The following is a 24,609-nucleotide window of genomic DNA, read 5'->3' on the forward strand; positions in this document are numbered from 1 at the left end:
GAGATAGATGGTATTACAACCCTTCTCTGATTTGTTTTATTCCTCAAGAACCTCCTGCCAACTACCAAAATGTGTGGTTCTCCTTCCCTGATGGCATGTGTGTGTATATGTGTGTGTGTGTGTGTATGTGGGCGTGTGCACACGTGCGCATATGGGAGGGTATGGGAAAAGAGAGAAGAAATGTCTGATAACAGGAGGGGCAGATGGAGTCAAAAGTAAGCAAGCCATTTAAATTTATTATTTAAAGTTATGCATTCGTTGTGCTCTGTCTACATCTCTTTTGCCCCATTTCCCAGATTAACTCTTCACTCCTTTTCATTCTGCCCTTTGTTCTGGGAAATTAACACATAGGGGCTAGCTCAACGGTTCTCTTTCCCCCTAACCCACTGAGTTTGGCCAAAGGAAGACCTCAGCAAGAGATCTGAAGATTGAATGATCTTTTCTCTAGCTGCTCTTGCTGGGTTCTCATAACTGTTCTTTGCTGTGTCCCTCTGTTCCAGGCTCAGAAAAAGCTCCCTGCTGTTGCTAGTGTCAGGATACAACACCATCCCTTATTGCTTTCCTAAAACCTCATCCTGTACCTTAAAAAAAATCCTTTCTATTAAAATCTCATCAGTTGTCCTGTTTGAGTAGGCTATTCCTTATTTCACTGGGATCTTGGCTGATATGCCATTTAAACTAAGTCATAGTCTATGAAATTTAATATTCTTCTCACTAAAAGCATTTCTAGTTGGTAATATTAATAAATCATATACTCATGTTGTTTCAACTATGGAAAAACAAAAAACCTAAGAATAGTTCTGCCAAAAGTAGCTGTTTATATCATCTTAATTATTGCACATCTACCTCACCTATCATTTTATGAAATCTTGCCAGAGTTTAGTAATTTTTTTCTGAATAATTACACTGGTCATAAACAGAAAAAGCCATAATCAAAGAGAAAAATAAGGATAATGAGGGAATATTGAGGATACCAGCTCTCAAAATATATGTAAAAATATTTCTAATGCATATTGGTATAAGAAAAATACAATAATTTTTATCAGTATGTTAAATATACGGGATGAATTACAGTAAATAGATTAAATTTCATGAACACTCTTTCTGGGTTCAGTTACATTATGGTGACTATCTGGTGATATAATTTGGTTTAAAGCAGAGTGGTGTTAGAAAATCGACTCTTGTATTAGCCAGATCTTGAGTTTCACATTGTTTTGTTGAAGAGTTACTGGAAAAATATTTCCCTACTCATTTATTCTCATAAAACCATCAGGAATTAATCAGGAAACATTTCAAGCTCTCTAACCTTCTACGCTTCAGGCCATCCTGAGTCAGTCATCTAGCTAAAATGTTGCTCCAATACTAACGCAATCTCAAGAGAAAGAGGGCACTCTCACTTTGACCTGCAACTAGGAGAAAGGTCGTGTGACATGACTGATACTTTGTGAAAGCGTGGGAAGGAAATATTAGGTCATTTTATTATAACCCAGTGACTGCATAGTTTGTACAAACTGTATTCAACTGAACAAGGGTTTTTTTTTTTTAACATTTCCTCTCCTTATATTTTCTATTAACTTACCTAGTGGCTGTAAAATTGTGATCTTGTGATTCAACATTTAAATTTAGTTTTATCACATTAGTGATAAAAATGGTGAATAAACCCAAATAAGAAAGAAAAGATTTTAAAAATGTATATACTGTATATAAAATGACAATATGTATACACGGAGAGAAAAAAGGCCTAAATTATTACCTTATTCACTCCAACTGTCAAAGGTTGAACATAATGATTTGGACATATTAAGACCTCAAGACCTGTTTATTGAATTTAATGCAAATATTTGAAATAAAGTTAAAATTGCATTGTCTTTTTATGAGAGAAGTTCCAAACTTAAGCATTTGTTTTGTTTTTTAACAGATAATGAAAAGTTAATCTGCTTACAGAACCTTGGCAACACCAAAAAAAAAAAAAAAAAAAAAAAACCAATGTCTCTTTTAAGATGCTGAAGATTACCTAAAAAGGCCTGTCAGCAGAACCATGACATGCATAGATGTGGTGCCTGATGCTCCCTGGCTGAGGATTCTTTCTGACGAAATACAAGCTACCCACCTGTGACTAAAGGTATTAAGAGTGATGAAAAATATGGACAGGGTAAGAATTGCTTAGTGCTGTGAAACTAATCCAAAATGTACATGAATTCTAATATTTCATGCTCATTATAAAAGAGGTCTCCGATATCTTAACACACCTACAAAACCATTGATTCAGATATATTCTTTTACCTTCACAAGAATCTCCACTCATGAGCTCTCAACTCAGTAGTGAAGTGAAGTCACTCAGTTGTGCCCGACTCTTTGTGACCCCATGGATAGTAGCCTGCACCAATCTCCTCCATCCATAGGATTTTCAAGGCAAGAGTACTGGAGTGGGTTGCCATTTCCTTCTCCAGGGAATCTTTCCAACCCAGGGATTGAACCCAGGTCTCTTACATTATAGACAGACACTTTACCCTCTGAGCCACCAGGGAAGTCTCAACTCAATAGCAGCATTAATTCTAAAGAAAGTAAACAATTTACATTAATCAGGTATAAACTTTCCCAAGTTGTCATATATAATTAGCATGAACAGTTTTGAAGAGGCTAGTTATGCTGTTGTTTCTTTAGAGATGAATTGAGGTTGATAGGTTAAAATATTTTCTTGATTCTCTTCAGCAAACAAGACAACACACTTGTTTTTGTTTGTTTTCTTTTTCGGGGTTGGGGGGGGGGTTGGGTTTTGTCTTTTTTTATTTTTGGTGGTAGAGGACAGTTCATGTATAGATCCAACATCAGAGAGCATTGAACCAAGAAGTGTTAGGGCAAAGTTGAGACTAGGGTACATTTGAGATCTCAGTACAGGGCCAAGGTTGTAGCAATAGTTTCTGACAAAACTGAGGAGTGATTTGAAGATAGAATTGTTGGAATTTGTAGCAAAATTGGACTAGCAAAGCAAGACAGAAGACATTTTCAATCCAATTGCATTATTCAGGAAGGGATAGGCTACACTGTAGTAGGAAAATGACCCTTGAAATCTCACCAGCTCAATATATAAAAGTGTATATCTTGTTTACCAAAAGTAAATTAGAGTTTGGTAGCTCTATACAGCAGGGCCTTTTCCAGTAGTACCACAGATACCTAGGCTCTTTGTATCTTCCAGGGCCACGTCAGAAATTCTTATTTTCCAGGGTAGCTACACTGAGGGAAAAGAGAGCTGAGAATTATCAGGACTTCTCACTGCTGAGACTTAACATTGGAATGTGTTCTAAGCCTTAGAATCTAAGGCACAGACCATAGAACTCATCAAATAACCCATGTGCTTTCCTCCATCTTCCAGTCTCTATGTAATTAGATCAGGACAATAAGATTACTTTTGGCCAATAGGCTGAGTGGCAATGGTGTGTCATCTCTGGAATGAGACATTTAAGAGTTAGTGTGATTTCATCAAGCTTTTTCTCCCCCTGTCATATGACTGCAGTTCCAAATGATAGATCTACAAGATTGTAAAGAAAAAAAAAAGAAGAACCTGTTTCCTAAGTCACTGTTTAGAAGGGAGCTGCTCTAGAGAGCTACTGGACCCACATATGTCTTTGTGTGGGCAAGAGCAGAGTAAAGTTGTACCTGCTAAGCCTTAAGATTTGGAATTTGTTTTCAGAAAATAACCAAGCCTATCTTTACTGATACAGCAGTGAAGGTGAGTGCTTCAGAACTAAGCCCTTCAGTGGGGAAAGTTATAGTGCGCTTGGTTTCCTAGACTCCTACTACTGTTGAAAGATGAACGTTGTTGTTGTTGTTCAGTCTTTATGTCATGGCAGACTCTGCAACCCTATGGATTGCAGCAAGCTTCCCTCTTCTTCACTGTCTCCCTGAGTTTGCTTAAATTCACATCCATTGATTTAGTGATGCCATCCACCCTTCTCATCCTCTCATCTCCCTTCTTCTCTTGCCCTCAGTCTTTCCCAGCATCAGAGGCTTTTCCAATGAGTTGGCTCTTTACATCAGGTGGCCAACGTGTTGGAGCTTCAGCTTCAGCATCAGTCTTTCCAATGAATACTCAAGGTTGATTTCCTTTTAGATTGACTGGTTTGATCTCCTTGCAGTCTAAGAGACTCTCAAGAATCTTCTACAATACCACAATTCGAAAACATCAATTCTTCAGCGCCCAGACTTCTTTATGGTCCAACTCTCACATCCACACATGACTACTACTACAGCTTAGTATTAGACATGAAATGATTGGACCAGATGCCATGATCTTTGTTTTTGAATGCTGAGTTTCAAGCCAGCTTTTTTCACTCCTCTTTCACCCTCATCGAGATGCTCTTTTGTTCCTTTTCACTTTCTGTTATTACAGTGTTATCATCTGCACATCTGAGATTATTGATATATCTCCTGACCATCTTGATTCCAGCTTGTGATTCATCCAACCCAGCATTTTGCATAATGTACTCTGCATATAAGTTAAATAAACAGGGTGACAATATATAGGTTGACATACTCTTTTCCCAATTTTGAACCAGTTCATTGTTCCTTGTCAGTTTCTAACTGTTGTTTCTTGACCTGCATACAGGTTTCTCAGCAGGCAGGTAGGTGGTCTGGTATTCCCATTTCTTTAAGAATTTTCCACAGTTTGCTGTGCTCCACACAGTCAAAGGCTTTAGTATAGTCAATGAAGCAGAAGATGTTTTTCTGGAATTCTCTTTCTCTATGATCCAACAGATGTTGGCAATTTGATCTCTGATTCCTCTGCCTTTTCTAAACCCAACTTTTATCTCTGGAAGTTCTGGATTCAGAAGCTGCTGAAGCCTAGCTTGAAGGATTTTGAGCATCACCTTGCTAGCCTATGAAATGAGCACAATTGTATGATAGTTTGAACAGTCTTTGGCATTACCCTTCTTTGGAATTGGAATGAAAACTGACCTTTCCCAGTCCTGTGGCCACTGCTGAGTTTTCCAAGTTTGCTGTTATATTGAGTACAGCACTTTAACAGCATTATCTTTTAGGATTTTAAATAACTCAGCTGGAATACCATCACCTCCACTCGCTTTGTTTGTAATAATGCTTCCTAAGGTACGCCTGACTTCGCACTCCACATGTCTGGCTCTAAGTGAGTGATCACACCCTCATGGTTATCTGCATCATTAAGACATTTTTTGTATAGTTCTGTGCATTCTTGCCACCTCTTCTTAATAACTTCTGCTTCTGTTAGGTCTGGGGCTTCCCTGGTAACTCAGTTGGTAAAGAATCCACCTGCAGTGCAGGAGACTCTGGGTTGATTCCTGGGTCAGAAAGATCCTCTGGAGAAGAGATAGGCTACCCACTGCAGTATTCTTGGGCTTCCCTGTTGCTCAGACAGTCAACAATCTTCATGCAATGTGGGAGACCTGGATTCAATCCATGGGTTAGGAAGATCCCCTGGAGAAGGAACAGCTACCCACTCCAGTATTATGGCCTGGGGAAATCCATGAATAGAGGATCCTGGAAGGCTAAAGCCCATAGAGTCACAGTCAGACAGGACTGAGCCACTTTCACTTTGTTAGGTCTTTGCCATTTCTTTCCTTTATTGTGCCCATCTCTACATGAAATGTTACCCCAGTATCTCCAATATTCTTGAAGAGATCTCTAGTCTTTCCCATTCTATTGTTTCCTTCTATTTCTTTGCATTGTTCACTTAAGACGGTTTTCTTATCTCTCGTTGCTGTTTTCTGGAACTCCGCATTCAGTTGGGAATATCTTTCCCATTCTCCTTTGCCTTTTGCTTCTCTTGTTTTCTCAGCTATCTGTAAGGCCTTCTCAGAAAACCACTTTGCTTTCTTGAATTTCTTTTTCTTGGGGATGGTTTTGGGCACTGCCTCCTGTGGACTGTTACCAGCCTCTGTCCATAGTACTTCAGGACTCCATCTACCAGATCTAATCCATTGAATCTATTTGCACCTCCACTGTATAATCATAATGGGTTTTATTTAGGTCATACCTAAATGTTCTAGTTAATAGCATTATATGAACAAGGGTAAGGCTATGCAACAAGAAATGTGTCTGTGCAGTTTAGAAGCAGTGATACATTTTAAATATAGCAGCTAGTTTTTCCAAAAAAGATTTTATACTACCCCAACAATATTTCTTCACTCTTTCTTTCAGCATATAAAACAATCTGATAAAAGTTGTTTTTAAGTAATGCATGTATCCAGTTCTTTTATTAAAATAAATCTTCTCAATTTACCTTTTCTCATATCAAAAATAATTTCAAGTATATTTAATTGGGCATGACAATTCATGGGGTCGCAAAGAGTCGGACACGACTGAGCAACTGAACTGAACTGAACTGATATAGATTACAGAAACTGTAGACTCATAGTTTCACTTCCTGCATAAAAGATACTATTAATATTTTAAATGTGTTGGCTTTAGTTTTTTTATAATATATTTGGAAGAAGAAAGGGCCTGACTCTCTCAAAATTGGAAACAATTCATATTAGATAATCCTAGGAAAACAAGCCAAAAAACTACTTTTACTAACTCTACAGATTTTAATTTGAATATAAATTGTACATAGTTTGAAATTACTTAATGGGAGACAGACATCTTTGCCTCTGGAAGAGCCAAATTTCATGGCTTGGGAAATGTACAGTCAAAGAAACGATGAAAGTATATCTTAAATTTTGCTTTAAGTTTCAAATCCTTTGGTTTCACTCAAGATATATGAAGTCAGGTTTATGACTAACAAAGCCACTTCTTCCCTCTCATGCAATGAATCAGAGGCAACGGGGTTAGCTAGGGCTTAACATGGATTAAAAGCAAGAGAACTGCTAAACTGTCAAATGTTCTCTTTTCAAGACAATAACAGGAAACAAAATGTCCAAGCACTACTTAAAATTTACAGAACTATTACAGACCTAGGAATTGTTTTATCACTCAGAACAACATAAAAGAGATGTCTTAAAGATATCTTTTATAGAAAAAATGGAAAATCAGCCTTATTATGAAGTCATTATAATAAGAAAATCTTTCTCCTTTTGTTTATATTTCTCTAAAAATTGATTTTATATACATTATTCTTTTAAACAGCTTACCCTTTGTTATGGTAAAGAAAAAAAATTGCAAGTGAATACTTAGAATCTCTTGTATCTCTCACATACCAGGAGAATTTTTCCCTTGTCCCCATAATCTGTGGCTTGGTTGTGCAGCCTGGAATAGTGAGTGAAGGACGAGAATAAGAACAGTATACTGTAATCCATCTGATTGATTTTCATTGCTGAAAATCAATGAAAATTTATTTACAGTAAAAAAAAAAAAAAGAAAGAGTAAACAGCAAGGACAGGAGATGCAAGAGGCTGGGTTTAAAGAAGATGTTAGAAATCGAAGGAGAGGGACTTGTGTTGTAGTCCAGTGGTTAGGACTTTGCTTCCAATGCAGGGGGTGAAGGTTCAATCCCTGGTTGGGAAGCTAAGATCCTACATGCCTCAGAGCCAAAAACCAAAGCAGAAAATAGAGGCAGTATTGTAACACATTCAATAAATACTCTAAAAATTATTTTAAAGTAGAAATTAAGAAAAGAAGAAAAGAAATTGAGGGAGAAGATTGGGATTAAGTTGCCATTCTGTGATGAGTGTGTCTTTGGAGTAACTGAAAGAGAGATGAAAAGGATTTCTATGTTGGGTTATGTGTTATGAATGGAAGCCTTCCCTTCCAGAGGATTCAGTAAAAATTAAAGAGCCCCTGTCTCAATTAGAGATGATATTTCTCAATAAAATGCTGAAATGGGCCAAAGAGTAACAAGCTTCATAAGTTGTCTTGACTTTTAACAAGATATTTTAATTATCTAAAAAAAAAAAAAAAAAAGTTCACCAGACATCATTTTGTTATACCAAGCCAACAGGAAAACAACAAATAATGATTGATCAGTGTGGTTAATCACCGAATAAAAATTCTCAAAATAACAGACTGGACTCAGGACTTCTATTTCAGCAAGGAATGCTTCTACTTAGCAGTAACAGAAAACAGTCTAATAAGTTTAACAATGGAGGGACATTTTTCTTATATCACAAGACATTTGAAAGTAAGGCTGTGTTGGCATTTGTTCAGCAGTTCAATAATGGCAGACCTAACATCTCTGCTAACTTCTTTTCCTCTCATAACTGAAATGTGTCTGCCACTTTACAGTAGCAAATCCTTGAGATGAGAAGGAAACTGGTTTGATCCTTCTAGCTCATGAAGGAGGACGGCTTGGGAAGTAGGGTGGCCTCAAGAAGGAGGCTCAGGGAAGACTGCAGAAAGTCTTTTGTGTAGTTCAATATTATCTACTTCATTTGATTTCTAGGGATGTCCCACAGAAAGCAATGTTTTTGGTTTTTATGGCTTTCCTGTGACTATCCTCACTATTCAGATATTTCCTAGCCTGGTGAATAGCCGGTTGAAACCAGAGTCAGGGAATAAGGTTGTATCTAGGCCCCGAGGCATAAATTATTCCTTCCATCCAACTTCTTCCTGAAGTAGACATCTTTTCACAAAGCAGGGTTAACATAAGCAATTTGGCATATATTTTTATCAGAAAAATCAGGCGTTTTAATTCTGAAAATGAGCTGTCTTTTGGGCAGCAATAGAGGGGAAAGTCATACCATGAAGGGCTTTATTAGTGATATGAAGTAACTGGCATATTTTATAATCTTAAAATCTCTAGTAACATAAAGGAAATGATGTTCTATAGGAAAAAGATTGAGTTTAGTGTGGTTCCTGACTCAAAACTTTTATATTTCCACCTGGATGATGGAGATTTGAAAACTCAAGGGCTATCCACCAGAACAAAGTCAACATAGCCTACGCCACCTACTTACATGTACCTTCAAGCATGTTAAAAGAACGCAATAGAGTGTAGCTTGCAGCATCCTTGATTTTGTGCAGCACCACCTTTCTGTATGTTTTCTTTGGCTGACTGGAGTGGCTCTGGTCAGTCCCTGTTTAATGAATACGAACATCTTTGATCTGAGACATTACAACCCTGGGAAATAATGAGGAAGTATTCATTAGGAGTACTTTGTTGTTGTTGTTGTTCCTTACTGTGGGATCTATTCCCACATCTCTCATTTAGCATTGGTATGAGATTAGACCTTGATCACTTACAGATACCTTCCCATGAGCGGTTTTCATCTGAGTTCACTTGTCGCTTGAAGTTGAAGAGCTGGGAGTGCCCTGGATGGATAGATTTTGCATCAACAAAAAGCTGAGTTTTTTCAGGTGACTCAAAGAAAGAAAAGAATACAACTGTGGAAAAAAGTATTTTGTTGCACAATATGCAAACATTTGTACTGACTTGTAGAACAAGTTGGATAAAACACACACCTGACTAAGATGGATAACATACAAATAGCCTATTCTTCCTACTGATTCTAGCACCATATAGAATGTGTTTCAATTTCCTTATTGTTACAGATTGTAAAAAGGAAAAAAAAAAAAACAAAAACAGATTTTGGTTCTATGTAGATAGAATTGAAAGGTGACAACAATTGATATAATCTAAAAGTGGTAAGAATAAATATAGTGTAGCAGTTGGCATGCAGTTAGAGGCTCAAAGAGTAAATGTTGAGTATCTGAGCTGCTCAGAATTTTACAAATTTCTGAATATTTAACTCAAATTAGATAATAGCAACAGGTGCATGCATGTGTGCTAAGTCGCTTCAGTTGTGTCTGACTCGATACAACCCTATGGACCGTAGCCCACCAGGCTCCTCTGTCCATGGGATTTTCCAGAATACTGGAGTAGGTTACCATGCCCTCCTACAGGGGATCTTCCCCACCCAGAGATCAAACCCACATCTCTTCTGTCTCCTGCAATGGCACGCAGGTTCTTTACCACTATTGCCACCCGAAAAGTGAAAGTGAAGTCGTTCAGTCGTGTCCGATTCTTCACAGCTCCATGGACTGTAGCCTACCAGGCTCCTCTGTCCATGGATTTTTCCAGGCAAGAGTACTGGAGTGGGTTGCCATTTCCTTCTCCAAGGGATCTTCCCGACCCTGGGATTGAACCCAGGTCTCCCACATTGCAGGCAGACGCTTTACCATTTGAGCCACCTAGGAAGCCCCAAATAGGTACATATATATATATATATATATATATATATAGTACAGGTCCAAGTTCTAGGTGCTCTTCTCACATGAACTCATTAATACTTGTTAAACTTATAAAGTAGGTGCTGTTTTTATTCCCATTTGTTAGGTGATGAAACAGAGATTTTAAGCAACCTGCCCAAGGTAACACAGCTAGTAGGTGTTAGAACTAGGGATTTGAACTCAAGTTAGCTTCCCAGGTGACACTAGTGGTAAAGAACCCGCTTGCCAATGCAGGAGACACAGGAGATGAGGTTTGAGCCCCAGGTCAGACTGATCGTCTGGAGGAGGACATGGCAACTCACTCCAGTATTCTTGCCTGGAGAATCCCGTGGACAAAGGAGCTCAACAGGCTACAGTGCATAGGGTCACAAAGAGATGGACAGAAGTGAAGCGAATTAGCACCCGCACACAGCTGTCTCTGAGCTCTGTACTCTTAAACAGTGCACTATACTGCCTCTATAGGACTTTAGGGATTATCTAATCTAAATCAAACCTCCCAGGAGATCTCAAGCATTATTGACACAATTTGTTAGATTAGGTCTTCGCTCTTTCAATCCAGACTCACATTTCTGTCCACTACGTCAAAGGAAAGACTAACAATCCAATCAAAGGAAATGGGTGGTGGTGGTAGTGTTTAAAGGTTAGATGTTTTGTAGTTTTAAATAAATAATACAATTAATATGTAACTATTCTTTAAAAAGTCATTCAGTCTGTTTGGCATTGAGTCAGGTTAAGCAAGAGTTGTTGAACAGAATCAAAATACTATTAATTTGGAGATTACATGTTAAAATTAGTGCAAGATCCCACCTATAATAAATAAAATCAAAGTTTAGGAATTGCCAAGGATATTTAAGGATAATCATATCCTTAAATAAACAAACAATTATATCAATACACACACAAAAATTAATGAATAATGACTCCATGTAAACAGAGCTTATGCTTCTGTTACGTGTTTCTTTTTTTCATAATGTATTTATTCTTTGGGTGTGCTGGATCTTCCTTGCTGCATGGACTTTCCCAGTTGTGTATGAGCAGGAAAGTGGAATAGTGAAAGTGAAAGCTGCTCAGTCGTGTCCGATCTTTGTCCATGGAATTCTTCAGGCCAGAATACTGGAGGGGGTAGCCTATCCCTTCTACAGAAGATCTTCCCAACCCAGGAAACCAGGGTCACCTGTGCTGTAGACGGATTCTTTACCAACTGAGCTGTCAGGGAAGCCCTGTACAAGCAGGGCTTGTGTCAACCCTTTATTTGTCTGCACGAGCTTCTCACTGGCGTGGCTTCTCTTATTGCTGAGCGTGGGCTCTAGGGCATGCTTGCTTCAGAAGTTGCAGCACGTGGGCTCAGTAATTGCAGCTCCTAGGCTCTAGAGCACAGGCTCAATAGCTGGGGCCCATGGATTTAGCTGCTCCATTGCATGTGAGATCCTCCTGGACCAGGGATAGAACCTATGTCTCCTGCACTGGCAGGTGGATTCTTTACCACTGAGCCACCAGGGAAGCCCCTTCATGTTTCTTATTATAATGTATTTTGTGTGCAATTTCCAAGAATTAAATGAAATTACTCAATAACTCACCTTCCCTTTTGATAACAAGGTGTCAACAAATAAGACCCAACAGCTTTTGAATAACATACACTGCTGGTTACCTTGATTAAAAAAAAGTTTAGATTTAAGACATCTTTCCTTATATCCCCAAATGCAATTATAAGGCATGATAATTGTATCAGACATTGTAGTAAATAAAGAATAAATATCATTAACAAATCCACAGTGGGGATATGTCGACAGATTCCATTTATCCTCTAGTCAGCTTCTTAATGATTCAACCTCTTAGACTCTGTGGTTTTCCTGCCTTTCTGGACAGGTGACAAGGCCACTGACTGCCTAAGTTTCCCAGAACATTCTGCTGTATGCCAGGCCCAGCTAGCACAGAGCAGAATGGCAGACTCTTCGTAACATAAAAGTAACAGATTCTTTCAATGCCATTAGCACTTTGGGCTTCCCTTGTAGCTCAGTCGGTAAAGAATCTGCCTGCAGTACAGGAGACCCTGGTTCGATCCCTGGATTGGGAAGATCCCCTGGAGAAGGAAATGGCAAACCCACTCCAGTATCCTTGCCTGGAAAATCTCATGGACACAGGAGTCTGGTGGGCTGCAGTCCATTGGGTCACAAAGAATCAGACATGACTGAGCAACTAACAGTTACTTACGGAACAGCACCTTTAACACATGATAAAATTGAGCAAGATGTTTTTCTCAAGTGTAGGCCATGAGAATGAGGAAGAGGAACCTTATCTCTGAAGAGAGAGTAATCTGATATACTAGACATGTACCAGCGGCTGGGCAAATAGCTGATTGGAGGAGTAATTTAGAAGAGAAAGTTACATGGAATTAGAGTCAAAAACTAGGGTTCAAATGTCAAATTAACCACTTTTTAGTGCTTTGAGCCTGAAGAAGTCTCCCATCTTCTCTAAGCAGTGATTCCTTCACCAGTAAAATTTGATTAATAAAACCAATTGTGAAGATAATTTTTGAGAACTAAATAAGAATATGTCTGATCAGTGTTTAATATAGGGCTTATATGTAGTAGATGATAAAAATTTTGAGATAAATCCAAACATCATGTTAAATTTTTAAAAGTGGCTTATATGTCATATGGACTTTTATTGTCCTTTTTAATTTTTCCATTTTTTTCCTGAATATCTGCAGATGACAAAGGATGTGCACCAAATGCAACGTAAAGACAAATAATCAAGCAAATGGGTTTTATGAGAAAAGATGAAAAGGTAAAGGATACACACCTTGTCTTACTGCATGAACTGCATGCGATCTCAGTTGTATCCAACTCTATGCGACCCTAGGGACTCTAGCAGCCCAGGATCCTCTGTCCATGGGATTCTCCAGGCAAAAACATTGGAGTGGGTTGCCATTTCTTCCTCCAAGGGATCTTCCTGACTCAGGGATCGAACTTGAATCTCTTATGTCTCCTGCATTGGTGGGTGGGTTCTTTACCACGCGCACCACCTGGAAAGACCTATGCTATGGTACATAAGTACTAAAGCCTACCATTGACCTAATTTATTATCTTGTTAAAAATTATACACCATCACGTACTTGGCAATAAAAATCTACAGTTCTTATTTTGAGAAAATAATGTATACAGGACCTGATGTACAGGTCCTCACAAAAAAATCAACTTGCATTTGTACCGTCCTACTTCAGCGGTAGGTGATAGCGCCCCCTACTGACCAGTAATGTAGAGGAAAACGTGCACATCCGGTCACACCTCTAAAAGCTACTAAGAACTTACCTTGTGGGTCTATAGGTGGGAAGACATCTAGATAGATAAACACATAAATGCAAGTACACACACAAAACCACTATCTGCATGTATGCACATGCTAGAAGGTTCACACTTTCACTCCTGCCCCACATGGATAGGCTTGACAAATGCTGGGTATATGGAGAACCTGTTGATGCAACTGAACAATATCCTCTTCTATATATAGCAGGAGTACAATCTAGGTGAACTAATGTAGGTCTTTAATAATAGCTATGTAAATCTCCATGCCAGGCACCAAGACAGTCTTTATTTATTTATAAGTTATTTATGTTTAATGCTTAAAGTTTTGAATGTGCAATCTGCCATTATAGAAGTACTAGAGGTCAATACAATGCATTAGAACTATGTACAATGCACAGGTTAGTACCAGAACCTTTCTACCCTATAGAGTTTTACAAAACTATCAATGACATCAGACACTAAGCACTTAAGACACCATTTTTTTTCCTTCTACTATATTAGGAACATCAATGGACAGATCATTTCAACTTGCAGCGTTCACCCATTTCTATTATGAAATTAAGTAATTTTCTACTTATATAATAAAGTTTATCTATACCATTTTCTTGATTTTGATTCATTGCAGCAAACACACTATACATCAGCTGCTAAGTCATTTCAATCGTGTCTGACTCTGTGTGACCCCATAGACGGTAGCCCACCAGGCTCTGCCGTCCCTGGGATTCTCCAGGCAAGAACACTGGAGTGGGTTGCCATTTCCTTCTCCAATGCATGAAAGTGAAAAGTAAAAGTGAAGCCACTCAGTCGTGTCCGACCCTCAGCGACCCCATGGACTGCAGCCTTTCAGGCTCCTCTGTCCATAGTATTTTCCAGGCAAGAGTACTGGAGTGGGGTGCCATTGCCTTCTCCGATACATCAGCAGATCCAGACAGTATTTTAATTTCATCATTGTGAGGCACTCAGGAATCAGTAATGCCTGCATTAAGTTTAACTACTGTTTCATAGTGTTTTATTAGTTTCTGTGTCAAACTCTTTAATTCATTGAACTGTTTAGTTGATGTTCAATAGATGTCTACTCTGGGCCAGGCAGTAATTCTAAGTGCCAGCTATGCAGCAATGAATCAACCAAGCAAAATCTCTTCCTTCTTGGAGATTACATTCTAGTGGGGAGATATGAATGTTCCCATTAAGTCACACCCAGACTCTGAATATTTCAGATAAGTAAAAGTGAGTTTTCATCATTCCTTTAATGAAGTTTGGAAATGTGAGTTTTTATTCTCTTATGATTGCCTGGACACTATAGCAAACCTGTTTTTAGTAAGCATGTGGCTCTATTTTAGTTTCTTGTTGATATTTTTAAATGGGTCTAAAAATGCTAATAGATACCTTATGACTATCAGATGTTGTGAAATAAGAATGTGAAATTAGTGGTGCTCACGATGTGTAACTTAGTGGGAGATGTGTGTGTGTGTAAGAGAACTTATTGCTATTTCTTTAAGACCTTGATCTTTTTCCAGTCTCCCAAAATATAATCCATCTCTATCACTAAATTTACCATTCTCCTCATTTGCAGGAAGTTATAGAGAAACTCTAAATAAAGCATGCTTTGAAAGATCCTCATAAGCTTTAAAAGAGCAGGAAAGATCATCAAAACAAAAATACTTGTATAGAGACCCAAGTGGGGTTCATGTTTAAGGTTACCTTCTGTTAAAACTCTGTTTTTAAGCTATTCAGATTAAATTTTTGAACCCAAAAGATACCCTTTCCAAGAGTGATGTGTGAGCATGTTTCTAAGTCTAGATTTGACCAAGGAAGGCAGCTGCTTTACCATTTAGCTCCAGGTTGTATTGATTACCGCTGGGCTGAAAAGTGACGCTACCCATGCCCAAGTGCAGGGGAGACATGTGATCCAGAGTCTCAGCTACTCTTCATGTTACTAATACCAGCACAATAAGAAATGGGTGGCCTTAATCATTACTGTCTCTCCTTGTAATTGGGGTTTGTGAAGGTTTTACCCTATAAAATGTGTCCAAGTAGTAAGGAGCAGAGATTGCGTTTAGCTAATACACTTTTATGAGGATTCTCTCTCATGTCTCTATAAATATGACCATGAGAGGAAAATAAAAATACCAAAGAGAATATTTGAACCAGGTTATGACCAAGTAGTACAGAAGAACAGACACTGGTAAGGTCCAGTGAAGCTAATTGGAATGTAAACTTTTCCTTGGGCTACCCAGGTGGCACAATGGTAAAGAATTCGCCTGCCAGTTCAGGACTTGCTAGAGATGTGGGTTGGATCCCTGGGTCAGGAAGATGCCCTGGAGAAAAAAATGGCAACCTAAAGAAAGAAAGAAAGAAACTGCCTGGAGAATCCCATGGACAGAGGAGCCTGGCCTGCTACAGTCCATAGCATCACAAAGAGTCAGACACGACTGAAGTGACTCGCACACACACAGAAAAAAAATGGTATCTAGAAGGATAGTCCTGATGTACCTATTTGCAGGGCAACAGTGGAGAGGCAGGCATAGAGAAGAGACTTGTGTACATGGGGGCAGGAGTCGGGAATAGGAGGGAGAGGGTGGGATGAATGGAGAGAGTAGCATGCAAATACATACACTGACATGTGTAAAATAGATAGCCAGCAGGAATTTGCTGCGTGAATCAGGGGATTGAAACCAGGGCTCTGTGACAACCTAGAGGGTGGGATGGGGTAGGAGGTGGAAGGGAGGCTCAAGAGGGAGTGAACATGTATACCTATGACTGACCCATGTTGATGTATGGCAGCTCGTTTTTAATGTTAAATATCCTTCCTGCTATTATCCATACATTTCTTTTCTTCTTCCCTCTGCTGTTAGTATTCCTGGTTAGTAGAAGGGAAATGATTCAAAACTATTTGCAGCTGCCTTCTTTGCTTGCTTGCTTAGTGGCTTCAGTCGTGTCCGACTATGTGACCCTATGGACCATGGCCTGCTAGGCTCCTCTGTCCAGGGGTATTCTCCAGGCAAGAATATTGGAGTGGGTTGCCATTTGGTTCTCCAGCTACCTTCTTTAAGTAAGGTAAAATTCAACAGATAAATGCAAGTTCTTTCTCAGCCTTCAAGAGGCTTCGTCCTAAAGAATAATGCTTGACATAATTGCCTTGCAGTTACTCCACTTTTTTTTCTTATTTGCAGAAAACTACTGCAATCATGTATTTAATCATATATTTACATTTGTAAAAGTCTGAAATGGTGTTGTAGACAATTTGTAGAATTCTGTATCTTTTCAAGTGTCAGTGTTGATAGTTGGTCTTCTGGAGGAGGAAACAGGGAGCTTTCATGGCCCCAGCAACTCAGGTTGGAAGCTTCTTCACACTCTAAGACTTAGAACTCACGAAGAGAAACAGAGGGAAGATTAGAGGTGTGAACCTTGGGATGTTAGCTTGACTACTTCCTTGTATTCTCACTTGGGTCAGTACGAGAAGTTATTCTCCTTAATTGTAATCTTAAAAAAAATTTTATTGGAGTATAGTTTCTTTACAATGTTGTGTTAGTTACTATACAGCAAGGAGAATCAGCCACATATATACATATATACCCTCTTCCTTGAATTTCTTTCCCACTTAGATCACCACAGAATACTGAATAGAGTTCTCTGTGCTATACAGCAGATTCATTTGAGTTATCTATGGTTTTTCCAGTAGTCATATATGGATGTGAGAGTTGGACTGTGAAGAAAGCTGAGCGCTGAAGAATTGATGCTTTTGAACTGTGGTGTTGGAGAAGACTCTTGAGAGCCCCTTGGACTTCAAGGAGATCCAACCAGTCCATCCTAAAGGGAATTAGTCCTAAATATTCATTGGAAGGACTGATGCTAAAGCTGAAACTCCAATACTTTGGCTACCTCATGCGAAGAGTTGACTCATTGGAAAAGACTCTGATGCTGGGAGGGATTGGGGGCAAGAGGAGAAGGGGACAACAGAAGATGAGATGGCTGGATGGCATTACCGACTCGATGGACGTGAGTCTGAGTGAACTCCAGGAGTTGGTGATAAACAGGGAGGTCTTGTGTGCTGCAGTTCATGCAGTCTCAAAGAGTCGGACATGACTGAGCAACTGAACTGAACTGATATAGTATCAATAGTGTAGTCTTAATTTAAAATGCTTCTTGTAAATTACAAAATTAATAGTGTACTTGAAAAAAATGCTATGTTATTTTTCTCTTGAGTTACTTTTCAAACTTCAATTTTGGGGAGTGAAGACTATATTCATTTACAATATTCATTATATCATTATATATTCATATATTGTCATATATAAGTGAATATATTCACTATATTCATATTCATTATATCTTTAACAAATAACCACAAATTAAGTGACTTAAAAACGCACAAATTTATTATCTTATTCCACAGGTCACAAGGCCAACACAGTTCTCACTGGGCCAAAATCAAGATGTGAGCAACGTCTAGGGGAAAATTCATTTCCTGCTTTTTGCAGCTTCTAAAGCTGCCTGTATTCTTTGGTTTGTGCTTTTTCCTCCAACTTTGAAACCAGCAACATAGTATCTGACAGTACATCTGTTGTCACACCTCTGCCTCTGACTCTCTTCTAAGAATACTTCCACTTTTAATAACCTTTGTGATGACATTAGAGCCACCCAGATAGTCCAGGAAAATCTCCTTAATTTAAGCAGCTGATTAGCAACCTTAATTTTACTGCAACTCCAGTTCCCCTTTGTCATGTAACCTAGTTCACAGGTTTGAGGGCATTAAGACATCTGCTGGGAGGATATTTTTCAGATGCCACTATTTTGCGCACTGCAGAGACAATAGGTGAGAAGTACTTAAGTGAATTTGATAATATAAAGTCAGTTGATAAATCCATTTAACAAAACTTGAATTAAAGCTTTCAACCTCACTTCCAGATTATGGGATGATTTAATAGCTCATTTTAAATAACATGCAGACATGATTTTAATAATATTCCCTAGGAATTCGCTTAAAAATTTTTGATACTATAATTGATTTTTATGGAAAATCTACTGTTCTGCCTTTTTCCCTTTAGCTTCTTCCAATGTATACAGACTCTGATGAAGAAAAATGATAGGTTTATGGAAGGAAAGAACATTTCCGTCAACAAGCAAACAAAGGAAAAGAAAAATGGGAGAGAGAAAAGATAGGTTGGAAAGTGTACTTTATAATCCAGTTTGGGCCTGGTAGAGCCTCAATTACAAGCTTTTACTGTATCATCCATTGCTCTGTCATGGGTCACAGTTTTATTTGCAATTTTTGTGAATAATAAACCCTCATTTTTTTCAGTCACAATTTATGAGGCAAAGTGCTAGATTCCAGGATTATAAAATGGAATAAGGGTGACGGCATAAGGACATATAGTTTCAGTGCAGTAAGGGAAGTGTGGTAAGGCAGATATTTGTGGATTATTCCGGGAGCAATAAGAAACTGTATCTAACACATCCTGGAGAAGAATAGCAAAGACAGATTCAGGAATAACTTCTGAGCAGATAAATGCCTGAGCTGAGTACTAAAGCATAAGAATGTATGGGTAGAAGTGGAACACGTGATCTTTGCTCACGGAACACCATGAAGGGGAGTGTAAAGAAGCCCCTAGTGTACCGGGAGTGCCAAGCCTCTCGTTGTCACTGTGGTCAGCTTCTCTCCACTCTGTAAGATACACCTCAAACCCATCCGCTCTGGGACATCGTCTCTAACCAGCTTTACATAATCAAACCTCATTACCACAGCACCCTATTTACTTCTTTAGTGGTATTTATTACAATCTTTAATTATGTTAATTCACATGTTCAGCGTTTCGCTTCTTTTTTCCCCTCACCACAACCTAAACTCTACCAGATACTCTCCCATCAGGGCATTTTTCTAAAGTTTTTCATTAGTGAAATAGCTGCAGTGATTTTAATGATACTTTCTGGGAAGATTCAACCTTATTCTTCTTTGTATTTCAGCTGCCCATGAACTGCAAGGAATCAGAGTGGAACTGAAAAAAGCCCAGAAAAATGTGAAACTTGTACATGGTCATCCCAATGCAGCAGTGTCCCCATGGAAGATGATTTCTTGGGATTTGGACAAGAGAGATTAGACAAGCTTGGAAATGTCATCCTTTCTCATGACTTAAAGTAACCAAAATAATTTTTAACAGCATTAATTTTTGGCCTTTAAGTAAGTGTCTTTCTGATATTTAAATTTGTAATGCAGAACAGTGTATTAAAAAAATTGAAACCATCACATTGCTTGACTCCATAAGCAATACATTTGAAGGCATTTATTTCATGGCTATCCAAATATATATATGCTGTTTTCTTTTACAGATCTTTTTTTTTTTTTCTGTCTCTCAAAGGACTTTTGAAAAATCACTTCACAATGTTATGTTGAGAGGTAGGTTCCGGCTGTTAGGTAAAGCACATTATCTGGATAAGTGACTAAATTCATACTGTACCACAGCTTGAGAATCTTCAAAACTATATCTTTGAAAGCGAAATCTATTCTTTCTGATTTTTGTAGAAAATAGTCAGATGTGTATCTTTTAATTTAGAGTTCTACCAAATCACTGGTTATATTAATAACTAACACACACACACACATACACACACACACTCACACTCACACACGTGTTTTCTTAGGCTGGAAATAAGGAGTTAGTTGCCTAAGACTAGAGCTTTTATTTTCCATTCTTTCCAGCATCTGGTAGCTTAGAATCAGACACACAGGAGGTACATGAAACACACTTGATGAATACTCAGCCATGATGTCCCAATGGGTTCACAGTCCAGCATCTAAATTTATTTTTCAGGTAAAACAAAATGCTTCCTAAACCTAACTTTACATGAGAGACATTTTCTTTTCACTCTTTTTATTTAGAAAAAAATTTGATGAAATTTATATGTAAGAAGCATATATCTTAAACAGACCTTCTTTTGATTAAAAGGGAAACAATAACCCCTTTTATCTTAATACGATGACTTGTCTGCATTAGATCTAAGAAAGAAAAAAAACAATGCACAATTATGTTTATTTCCAGTTGGAATGGACAAAATCAGAATGATGGAGCCATCCAAGCCAAAAACAGTAATCTTCTTAATCAAGATTATCCTTTAAGACTACAGAAAGACTGGGAGGACATCTCATTTGCTTTCTCTTCTTCCCGCAGTCTCCCACCATGATTGGTATTATAACTGATCTTCAGTTACTAATGTTATTATTGATTTTCAGTGGTGAAACTTAATCATTGGTTATCTTACAAATTGCCATTAGTTCCTTTGCTATATTTAATTTTTAAAATTCTTTTCAGTAGAATGAATATTTATTTTACTCTTACTATCACAGCCTTTTCAGATTTACTTCTTTGACATATTCTCATCTGTAAGTAGCATCCTAGTTATAACTCTAACTGTTATGAATGTTTTCTATCTTGGAAATGTACATATTTATTTCTGTTACAAGATATAACATGAACTTTAAAAGAGGTAAAAGTTTCATGAAGGTAATCTCATTATTATTTAATAGTGTTCCCATAAATGTATATAGTATGCCTAAAATATTTATTTGTTTTTTAAAACTTTATCATACCTGATAAATCAACATGGATTCCATAAGAAATATTTCAAGATGACCTGAAAGTTAATGAGTTACTAAGCTAGGTTCAAAGCTCAAGAAAACCATGAAATGTTATGAGAAACACTTAAGTTTTGAGTTTACAAGTCTTGGAAGAGAATTAATTTTATGACAAAAAATAAAATAGCATGCAGTTATAAACATGAGTTTTCATTTAACTTATTTTTATCACCTCAAATCCCTACTCTCATTCCACACTTCTTTAAAGCACTGATGTTTGATAGCATCAGAGCAAATTAAACAAGATGATGGCTGGCTGAAGTCATTTAAAAAATGATTTTTATTAATAAAATATCAGCTGTCATTATACATTGTGATTTAGAGGAAATATAAAAATATGACTCCCACTGGTTATAACATTAATTGCTTAAAATCTTGTCACTGTAAAAATTTTAAACACTGTAGAATTTTTAATTTATACAACTAAAATTTATGGTGATACACCACTAACATTTAGACCATTATTTAAAATAATTATGTGTTCTTTATGGAAGAATGACTTTATCTCTAGAAGACAAGACTCAACCATAAATATGGTATATATTTTTCTTTCACGATTCTTGCAGATAACTAAGGTTCAGGGAATAAATAAAGTGGAAAAGTGTCTTAGAAATATGATTGAAAATACAAAATTTTTCAAGATGTTTTTAAGACTTAAAACACTACACTTGATTGCATATCCATTCATTCCACACTTATCTATTAAGTTAATATTGGCTATCCTCTTGGGATACTTTAGTTAATAAAATGTTCTTTTTTATATTTACCCTTTCTGTTTGTTACCTGTTTAGAGTACAGGTAGAAACTTTCTGTGAAACATATTTCCAAATAGTCTTTAAAAGTCTGGTATTGTGTTTTATAAAGTTATTCTTACAGCTGTTTTTCTCCCCTCAAATGAGCACCCAGTTACTTGAAAAGATTTAACTACAACAGCAATGACCCCCTCAATTTTTATAGTTTTAAGCCATTTCCCACAAATTTCTGGAACACTAAAAAATATTTTCAAAATGCACGTCTCAAAATTTAAAGTATATGTTATTTCATACAGGATTCTTTGATTTTTATAAGTAATTTTATTGCTTTTTTTTACAACATGTTGGCATAGTTTGCTAATAATTTATTTGCAAGGATGCCTCATAACATGGTAAATGGTGACATGGTGACATTTTAACATAGACTTTTCCTTGTGTTTTTTTACCTCATTAAGAGGTTTTTTGTGTCTGTAGTACAGTTGATTATAACATTGGAATAATCATAGGATTGATTTCTGTGTGGGTTGCATGGTATAAGTCCCTCATTGGCCTTTAATTGAAGCCACTAATTATCTTTCAAATGCTAAAGGCAAGATGTTGGATTAATATCTTAAACCTTGAAAGCCTACTAAAAACAGATGCTGGAGTTATGATGGCCACTATGAAGTTTATATATATTTATAAAGTATCTTATCATTAATATGAATGTCTTAATAAATGTTTTAATGTCACAATGGTGTTTCAAATTTTATGCCTGTTTTGTTTTATTTTCTCTTGTCAATAAAGTTGAATAGGTTAATGCCAGCTTAATGATAAAGTTTGTTCTCAGAGTTAATATTTATAACTAAGTACCTAAGTACAGGAGTAGTTAAGTCAAGAGCCTGAATAATTTAAATGGTTGAAGCTTAGAGAATATCCATGGACAAAATGACATTTAAGGGAAAAATCTCAACAGTAGGGCATATCTTTAAATAAAACAACTGAATCATTTTTAAAGCATAATATGTCTTTATGCATTTTCAAAAATTATCCACTATTTCATAACAGAGAAATTAGGAAATTTTAGCACATAATACAAACTTTCACAGCCTTGAAAAAAGAAACATAAAATTGGAGAAAAGATTTTCACTAGTTACAAAATGTGAACAATATTTTGCTTAAAAAAGTCGTGATAATAAATACTGTGCTACGACAGTGCATAACTATATCAAAACAAAATACAGTAGTTTCCTCAAGCTATATGGGGTGAGTTACAAAAATATATGGTATTTCTTAACACAGAGAGATGCAAAAACCAGGATTTTGCATGAGAAAAACACAGTCCCAGCTCACTAGTTTGAATTTAGGGAGGGGGCGCAGAATAAATATGCCTTCAGAAAAATTACAGAATCATAGAATCTGAGTCATAATGAACTTCAAATGACATCTAATCCCTTGAACTTCTTTATTCCTGAATCCTTCTAATAACTTCCCAGCCTACTGGCCATTTAAACTGTCTACATGTCTCTTATGATGGAAGAAAATAGGTGAATAGTGCTAAGGAGAAAGTTCAAAGTCTCTGTTAAAAAACAAAGTGATCTATTTTTATCAGGTCCATGTTATAAACTGTGACATCTGAGTTGCATAGCAAAGAATTCACTACCTGCTCACACACACACACACACACACACACACACACAATGTTCCTAAGATGTTTGAGCACAGGTAAAAAGATAATTGCCTATGGGCAACAAACATCTGATCCTGTAAAGCATTTTGGAAGGAGATACTAGAGGATCTTGAAAGGTACTTTGAGGCCTTGTGAATTTATGAGATATATTCTTGGACTTTATTTTTATATCAATCATTCATTAATAAAATCACTGCTTTCAGTGTGGAGTCATAGCTTTTAACCAATCTTATCTTACTTAAGATTTGGATAAAGAAGACAATCTCATGAAATACCAGAAAGCAACACAAGGAAAGGAAAACTAGTTTGAGTCCTCAGTTATATTCCTCTGCCTTTTAATATGCATTACCAAATTTTCCACAAAATATCTTAATATATTTATTTTTATTCTATGTGAATATTTACTTTCTCAATGTTGGGATCTTCTTTTTTTTAGTCTGGCGATTTAGGGCTTCCCTGGTGGTGCAGTGGTGAGGAATCCACTTGGCAATGCAGGAGAAATGGGTTTGGATCCCTGGTCCGGGAAGATCCCACATGCTGAGGAGAAACTAAGTCCATGTGGCACGACAAGCCTGTGTGCTCGTGCCCAGGAGCTGCAGCCGCTGGACTGGCTCACTTTGGGGTCGGTTCTCTGCAACAGGTGAAGCCACTGCAATGAGAAGTCCGCACACGGCAACTGGAGAGTGGCCTCGCTTGCTGTAACTAGAGAAAAGCCCACACAGCAATGAAAACCCCGTGCAACCAAAACTAAAATAAAATTTTAAAAATATTTATTTACCATATTTATTATGCTACAAAAAATCCTGCATAAAATGTAACATAATCATACGAATAATACCTCATCATATTCACAGTTCTATCCACAGCCAAGGAGGGGAGATTACACAGATTTTTAAAATCTTCTTTTTCTTTTAGATTTTTAAAAAATTTATTATTATTATTATTATTTTACTTTACAATATTGTATTGGTTTTGCCACACATCAACATGAATCCGCCACGGGTGTACATGTGTTCCCAATCCCGAACCCCTCTCCCACCTCCCCCACGACACCATCCCTCTGGGTCATCCCAGTGCACCAGCCCCAAGCATTCTGCACCCTGCATTGAACCT

The 24,609-nt window shown here is 37.3% G+C and overlaps 1 long non-coding RNA gene across 5 annotated transcripts in view; it reads left to right on the plus strand.

The window, feature by feature from the left end:
* LOC138433532 (uncharacterized) overlaps positions 1–24,265 on the plus strand; it is a 57,365-nt gene extending 33,100 nt beyond the window's left edge. For 2 of the 5 annotated variants that reach the window (XR_011254347.1, XR_011254346.1), the window contains exons 2-5: positions 1,919–2,122; positions 12,851–12,927; positions 17,125–17,444; positions 19,410–19,689. This is a non-coding gene — a long non-coding RNA (uncharacterized lncRNA). Of the gene's footprint in view, positions 1–1,918; positions 2,153–12,850; positions 12,928–17,124; positions 17,445–19,409; positions 19,690–20,482; positions 21,217–23,932 lie in introns of those variants that run through there. The other 3 variants (XR_011254343.1, XR_011254345.1, XR_011254344.1) reach the window with 3 other exon arrangements.
* The last annotated feature ends 344 nt before the right edge of the window (positions 24,266–24,609 follow it).

This window comes from Ovis canadensis, chromosome 2, assembly GCF_042477335.2.
Source record: "Ovis canadensis isolate MfBH-ARS-UI-01 breed Bighorn chromosome 2, ARS-UI_OviCan_v2, whole genome shotgun sequence".
Lineage (NCBI taxonomy): Eukaryota > Metazoa > Chordata > Mammalia > Artiodactyla > Bovidae > Ovis > Ovis canadensis.